The sequence below is a fragment of the Schistocerca americana genome, chromosome 1 (assembly GCF_021461395.2).
Source record: "Schistocerca americana isolate TAMUIC-IGC-003095 chromosome 1, iqSchAmer2.1, whole genome shotgun sequence".
Taxonomy (NCBI): domain Eukaryota; kingdom Metazoa; phylum Arthropoda; class Insecta; order Orthoptera; family Acrididae; genus Schistocerca; species Schistocerca americana.
Genome location: NC_060119.1, coordinates 1,100,134,959 through 1,100,143,506, shown reverse-complemented (window position 1 = coordinate 1,100,143,506; position 8,548 = coordinate 1,100,134,959).

Genomic DNA, 8,548 nt, shown 5'->3' with positions numbered 1-8,548 from the left:
ACTTGTATGGTAAATGTGGATTATATGAAATCAATCGCTCCTCTCCAAAAATCAGTCTATCGCAGAAACATGAAGCAACGAAACCTCCCAAGCAATTGGTCATTCTCACATGCAAGAAGTAAATTTAGGTCTATATCGCTGACGTCATTCGAAGAAATATGGAATTTTTGTTCGTAGATTTTAAGACGTTTTCCGCAACCGAAAATATCATCTACAGGAATCGACGTACCTTCTGGAACAGTGTTATTGTGAAACTACTCAATGAGTTCGTCCACGAGAAGCAGAAGACAGTAGACAGCGGCGCCCAGGTTAATGCCATCGTCCTTGGCTTCCAGCAATCATTCCTTACAATTTCGATCTATAGTGTAATGAACAGTGCACGAACTCACCGAATGTAGGACCAGCTTTGTCACTGAACCTGACTCCGTTACTACACTCCTGGAAATGGAAAAAAGAACACATTGACACCGGTATGTCAGACCCACCATACTTGCTCCGGACACTGCGAGAGGGCTGTACAAGCAATGATCACACGCACGGCACAGCGGACACACCAGGAACCGCGGTGTTGGCCGTCGAATGGCGCTAGCTGCGCAGCATTTGTGCACCGCCGCCGTCAGTGTCAGCCAGTTTGCCGTGGCATACGGAGCTCCATCGCAGTCTTTAACACTGGTAGCATGCCCCGACAGCGGGGACGTGAACCGTATGTGCAGTTGACGGACTTTGAGCGAGGGCGTATAGTGGGCATGCGGGAGACCGGGTGGACGTACCGCCGAATTGCTCAACACGTGGGGCGTGAGGTCTCCACAGTACATCGATGTTGTCGCCAGTGGTCGGCGGAAGGTGCACGTGCCCGTCGACCTGGGACCGGACCGCAGCGACGCACGGATGCACGCCAAGACCGTAGGATCCTACGCAGTGCCGTAGGGGACCGCACCGCCACTTCCCAGCAAATTAGGGACACTGTTGCTCCTGGGGTATCGGCGAGGACCATTCGCAACCGTCTCCATGAAGCTGGGCTACGGTCCCGCACACCGTTAGGCCGTCTTCCGCTCACGCTCCAACATCGTGCAGCTGCCTCCAGTGGTGTCGCGACAAGCGTGAATGGAGGGACGAATGGAGACGTGTCGTCTTCAGCGATGAGAGTCGCTTCTGCCTTGGTGCCAATGATGGTCGTATGCGTGTTTGGCGCCGTGCAGGTGAGCGCCACAATCAGGACTGCATACGACCGAGGCACACAGTGCCAACACCCGGCATCATGGTGTGGGGAGCGATCTCCTACACTGGCCGTACACCACTGGTGATCGTCGAGGGGACACTGAATAGTGCATGGTACATCCAAACCGTCATCGAACCCATCGTTCTACCATTCCTAGACCGGCAAGGGAACTTGCTGTTCCAACAGGACAATGCACGTCCGCATGTATCCCGTGCCACCCAACGTGCTCTAGAAGGTGTAAGTCAACTACCCTGGCCAGCAAGATCTCCGGATCTGTCCCCCATTGAGCATGTTTGGGACTGGATGAAGCGTCGTCTCACGCGGTCTGCACGTCCAGCACGAACGCTGGTCCAACTGAGGCGCCAGGTGGAAATGGCATGGCAAGCCGTTCCACAGGACTACATCCAGCATCTCTACGATGCATTGCTGCGAAAGGTGGGTATACACTGTACTAGTGCCGACATTGTGCATGCTCTGTTGCCTGTGTCTATGTGCCTGTGGTTCTGCCAGTGTGATCATGTGATGTATCTGACCCCAGGAATGTGTCAATAAAGTTTCCCCTTCCTGGGACAATGAATTCACGGTGTTCTTATTTCAATTTCCAGGAGTGTATTTTAGCTGACGCACACTGAGGTGCACGGCTCGGAGGATCCGGTTAGAATGATCGTAATATGTGAAATTGTCACCACTAATATCTGGCCGGCAAGAGCGCCAATGTCCTAGATTAACAAGAGGAGCTTACGCTTTTGAAAATTCAGTTGGGGATGACACTTTGCACGTTAGTAATATAAGTCAAGGATTGTGTTGTTATGGTCTTCACTCCGAAGACTGATTTGATGCAGCTTTCCATGTTGCTCTATCCTGTGCAAGCCTCTTCATCTCCGAGTAGCTACTGTAACCTACATCCTTCCGAATCTGCTTACACCCTTTACGATTTTTGCCCTCCACGGTTCCCTCCAGTACTAAACTGGTGATCCCTTGATGTCTCACAACGTCTCCTACCAACCGCACCCTTCTTCTAGTCAAGTTGTGCCAAAAATTTCTCTTCTCTCCAATTCTATTTAGTACCTTCTTACGTGGTCTAGCCATCTAATCTTCAACATTCTTCTGTAGCACATTTCAAAAGCTTCTTTTCTCTTCATGTTTAAACATTTTATCGTCCATGTTTCACATCCGTGTATGGCTACACTCCATACAAATACTTTCAGGAAAGACTTCCTGATACTCGATGTCAACAAATCTCTCTTCTTCAGAAACGCTTTCCTTGCCATCGCCAGTCTACATTTCATATCCTCTTTACTTCGACCAGCATAAGTTATTTTGCTCACAAGCAGCAAAATTCATCTACTGCTTTAAGTCTTTCGTTTCCTACTCCAATTTCTCAGCATCACCTGATTTGATTCGACAACATTCCATTAGCGTCGTTTTGCTTTTGTTGATGTTCATCTTATATCCTCCTTTCAAGACACTGTCCATTCCGTTCAAATGCTCCTCCAGTTCCTTTGCTGCCTCTGACAGAATTACAATGTTATCGGCAAACCTCAAGGGCCACGCGGGGTATCCGCGCGGTCTAGGGCGCCTTGAACGGTTCGTGCGGCTCCCCTCGTCGGAAGCTCTAGTCCTCCCTCGGACATGGTTGTGCGTGTTGTCCTTAGCGTAAGTTAGTTTAAGTTAGATTAAGTAGTGTGTGAGCCTAGGGACCAATGATCTCAGCAGTTTGGTACCACAGGAACTTACCACAAAAAACCTGAGGGTTTTTATTTCTTCCCACTGGATTTTAACTCCTAGTCCAAATTTTTCTTTTGTTTCGTTTAATGCTTGCTCAATATACAGATTGTATTACATCGGGGATAGACTACATATCTGTCTCACTCCTTCTCAACCACTGCTTCCAGTTCGCTCCCCCACTCTTGTAACTCCCATCCGGTTTCTATTCAAATTGTAAATAGTCTTTCGCTCACTGTATTTTGTCCCTACCACCTTCAGAATTTGAAAAAGGGTATTCCAGTCAACAGTGTCAAAAGCTTTGTCTATTAGGTTTACTTTTCCTTAATCTCCCTGAGGTCGTCTTCTACCAGGTTTTCCATTCGCCTCTGAACAATTCGTGTTAGTTTCTATGCAACGGCGACTTATTAAACTTATAGGTCGGGAATTTTCACACCTGACGCCACCTGCTTTCTTTGGAATTGGAGTTACTATATTCCTCTTGAGGTCTGAGGGTATTTTGCCTGTCTCATACATCTTGCTCACCAGGTGGAAGCGTTTTGTTATGGCTGGCTCTCCCAAGGCTATCAGTAGTTCTAATAGAATGTAGTCTACTCCCGGGGCCTTGTTTCGACTTAGGCCTTTCAGTGCTCTGTCGATGCTTCTTTAAAAAAAAACAAAAAAAAAAAAAAAAAAAAACATTGAAATGGCTCTAAGCACTATGGGACTTAACATCTGTACATCTGTGGTCATCAGTCCCCTAGACTTAGAACTACTTAAACCTAACTAACCTAGGGACATCACACTCATCCATGCTCGAGGCAGGATTCGAACCAGCGACCGTAGCAGCGGCGCGGTTCCAGACTGAAGCACAGCGGCCGGTATCGAATTCTTCACGGAGTATGATATCTCCCATCTTATCTTCATCTATGGGCTCTTCCATTTCCACAACATTGCCCTCAAGTACATCACCATTGCACAGACCATCTATATACTCCTCCCACCTTTCTGCTTTCCCGTCTCTGCTCAGGACTGGTTTTCCATCTGAGCTCTTGATGTTCATACAGGTCTATTTAATTTTCCTGTAGGCGGCATCTACCCTACCCCTAATGATATATGCTTGCACATTCTAACATTTGTCCTCTATCCATACCCAGTTAGCCATATTGCACTTTCTGTCGGTCTCATTTTTGAGACGTTTGTATTCCTTTTCGTCTGCAGTTAAATTCAATATCTCTTCTGTTACCGAAGGATTTCTACTAGCCCTCGTCTTTTATCTACTAAATCCTCTGCTGCCTTCACTATTTCATTTTTCAAAGCTACTCTTCTTCGTCTACTGTATTCCTTTTCCGTGTTCTTCTCCATTGTTCCCTAATCCTCTCTCTGAAACTCTCTGCAAACTCTGGTTCTTTCAGTTTATCTGGGTCCCATCTCCTTAAATTCCTACCTTTTTGTAGTTTCTTCAGTTTTAATCTACAGTTCATAAACAATGAATTGTGGCCAGAATCCACATCTGCCCCTGGAAATGTCTTACAATTTAAAACCTGGTTCCTAAATCTGTCTTACCACTGTATAATCTATCTGAAACCTTCCAGTGTCTGCAAGCCTCTTCCACATATACAACATTCTTTCATGATTTTTAAACCAAGTGTTAACTATGACTCAGTTATGCTCTGTGCAAAATTCTACCAGGAGGCTTCCTCTTTCATTCCTTACCCCCATTCCATATTCACCTACTGCTTGTCCTTCTCTTCCTTTTTCCTACCGAAATCCAGTCCCCCATGGTTATTAAATTTTCGTCTCCCTTAACTACCTGAATAATTTCTTTTATCGCATCATTTCATCAATCTCTCCATCGTCTGCGGAGCTTGTACCACTGTTGTATGCGTGAGCGTCGTGTCTATCTTGGCTACAATAATGCGTTCACTATACTGTTTTTGGTGGCTTATCCGCTTTCCTGTCTTTTTTATTCTTTATTAAACCTTCTCCTGCATTAACCACGTTTCATTTTGTATTTATAACCCTGAATTCACCTGACCAGAAGTCTTGTTCCTCCTGCCACCGAACTTCACTATTTCCCACTATATCTAACTTTAACCTATCCATATCCCTCTTTAAATTTTCTAACCTACCTGCACTATTAAGGGATCTAACATTCCATGCTCCGATCCGTAGAACGCCAGTTTTCTTTCTCCTGGTAACAACGTCCTCCTGAGTAGTCCCCGCCCGGAGATCCGAATGGGGGACTATTTTACCTCCGGAATATTTTACCCAGGAGGACGCCATCATCATTTAACCATTCAGCAAAGCTGCCTGCCCTTGGGAAAAATTACAGCTGTAGTTTCCCCTTGCTTTCAGCCGTTCGCAGTACCAGCACATCAAGGCCATTTTGGTTGATGTTACAAGGCCAGTTCAGTTAGTCATCCAGACTGTTGCCCCTGCAACTACTGAAAAGGCTGCTGCCCCACTTCAGGAACCACACGTTTGTCTGGCCTCTCAATAGATACCCCTCCGTAGTGGTTGCACTTGCGGTACAGCTCTATCTGAATCTCTGAGGCACGCAAGCACTAGCAAGAAGATTACGAGAAAAAGAGCGCTAAAATTTTACACGCAGCCCATACACCGATCAATTCATACGCTATCACAGCACAAAGAAATGATTGCGTCTGTAGTGGACGACTCACTTCCACGTTGGCAATCAAGATCTGATCCTATCCCGGGTAATTTTTTTGTTTTAAAAATTATAACGGCTTTTAAAACAAAATAATCATATGTCCAAGAATTGATTGTTCGGTAGTTATCAAACTGATTGTCTCGTTTTTTTATTTATTCTTTCCATTGGGGTAAATATTCGTTCATTTTTAACCAGATGCATCTTTGTTTGGGGATGTTTGTAGTTTCCACGTGCGTGATCACTTGCGATGTTAACATCTTTAATTTTGTAATCCAAAGAAAGATGACCTATTTCTCATATTTTTTTCTTCTGGTTATATTCATCTGATGAGCTATTGTCTTCGAATTTTTCAAAAGGTTCCTCGTCACAGTTTTCATTTTCATTAGCAAGTTCATCATCAGTCACTAGTATGTTCTCAACCAGCATGTCCGTAGTACGTTCGTAAATTTCTTCAATCATCAACACTGCCTCACGAGAAGTTGGCGTCGAAGATTCCGATGTAACCTAATTATTTTCAGTAAGCAAGCTTTGGTAGTACACGACTGCATCGAAATTTCAATACATAATGAGTCTTGAGTGTTATCATTTGGAGCTTCTGATACTTTTCCGATGTCTTCATTAGCTGACATTTTTAATTCACAATATTTTAAAAATTCTCATAATATGTCGTAGTACAGAACGTTCCAGCTTCTGGGAAATTCAAGAATGAGCTGGCACGTTAGTTCGAGTTTCTAGAGGAATACTGGTGGATACTATATCGTACTGCAGGTAAGGACCATCCTTCGATTAGTTCTGTGAGGGTGTTTACACTTCAATGACCATCTGCTTATCTGTATGTACAATAGGGCAACAGCTATACTCCACCTTTCCACGTAGAAACCGCTTCCTCAAATGTACAATGAATATTTTTAACTTCTCTACAACATAACATCGTCAGATTTGTGATAACATTTTAATGACAGTAGTCTCTAAGACTTAAATTTACCTTCATTAAAATGCATTTCAAGTCATTCAACTTTTTAAGAAGAAAATATTAATTGTACTTCACATTTGATGTTAGTTTGCTGTAACAGTTACTTCATGTGTAAAATAAAATTATATAAGATTTAATTGATAACATTTTAGGTGCCTAACTTTATTTTAAATTGTTATGATATATGAAACAATTAAAAAAATTAAGTAAAAAGTTACCCGACGTTTTCATCGAACTTGCATCGCTCACTTAGCAAGTGTGTCCACTACAGGTGTCCTGCCATAGCGTATAAATTGACCAACCAGAATATGAGCTACGCCTAAGACGTTAGCGTCTTTTTTTCTCGGAATCTTCTGGCTAGCGCGCTTCATAACTTTTATGGATAGAGGCACCCTTCAGGTATACTACTAATCTGAATTTCCGAGACCTTAGAAAGCCCCCTTGGCAGCGTCTCACGGTGTGTGAGTATATGACGCCACTGGTGGTGATAGCCTGCCGGATGGGGACAAACACGGGGGCCACTGTTTTTGCTATACGGCAGAAGTGTCCCCCTCTCTCTTCTCCCAACACAATACACACACATCCATTATAGTCACCAACTCTAACAGATACCCTAAACTATAATTGCGAAAGGACCAATAGGTGTCCTGTAGTCTGCACCCAGTGAAATTTGCGCCCAGAGAAGGTACACTAATACACTCGTCCTAGCTTCGCAACTTGGGTGAGAGGTAGTAACACGGAGGGCTCCCATGTGACGTTTTATGTCATAATAAAAACTGGTGAACAGTACTGTAGATGTTCCAACAAGAACCGCAACGTCAAAATTTTTAATTATTCTTTCCATCTGCTGCAATCACAGTATTTTTACTAATTATCGGATCTCTAGAAACTACAGTAGAAAACATAAAAAATAAATTACAAACACGGAATTTAAAAATGAAATAAATATGGTCCTTGTCTGTTGATTATGATATGACATTCGTAATCTACATAAATGCACTGTGCGCGCATCATCTACGAGGTCCTTTTCTTTTAAAAAAATTTAAAATGTTTTGCTACACCTTCCAGGAACTCCTCTAAGTAGTCGCCCCTCCGACATTTGTCGTAGCGTGGTACCAACTTTCCAATACCTTCTTCATAGAACGCAGCCACCTGTGATTTACGCCAATTCCCTACCCTGGTCTGCAGTCCGTTGTCCATGCCAAAACGGTGCCCTCATAGCCACCGGTTTGTGCGGGTGAAGAGATTGAAATCAGAGGGAGCCAAGTGCGGGCTGTGAGGTGGGTGATCGAACACTTCCCACCGAAAACTCTGAAGGATCATCTTCGTTGGCCCTACAGTGTGAAACTGAGAATTGTCACAAAGAAGGAAGACGCATCACAGTCACGTTATGTAGGCTGCATGAAAACAGGCGAAATCCCTCAGCAGGACCTCACACTGGTGAGAGACACTACATGGTCTCCCTTTCAAACCTCCCATATTTCAGAGGCTCACCAAAAAAATAAAAAAAACTACAGTAAATATGACCAAGAAAACGCACCGTATGTTACATCATTTCAAAGAATTTATTTAATAATCACCAGTATTGATCCGTGTGCGGCTCGTGTTCATGCCGTTCATTGCTTGTCATCTTGTGTTTACAGTACTGCCGCCTTGTTTGTTATTCGATTTACTGGCGTCACTAAGTTGGTGTCTTGCTTGCCCGTGAGTGGCAGCAGCAGCGCTTATAGATAAAAACACTGTCTTATCATCTTTGTAGCGACCGCTAGTATTTCCGAATCGTCGTGCGCCGGAAGTTGAGTCGAGATGAAGCAGCAATGAGGTCCGGACAGCCATGACTCGCCCGATCGTTGCCGACACACATGACTTGAGTGGGGACGACCTTGGTTGGTCGTTCGGTCGGTCGTCTCATAGAACGACCGCTTCTGGGTTCTCTGTGTGTGTCGACTTGTGATTCGTCCTTGTTGTTCCTCAGTGA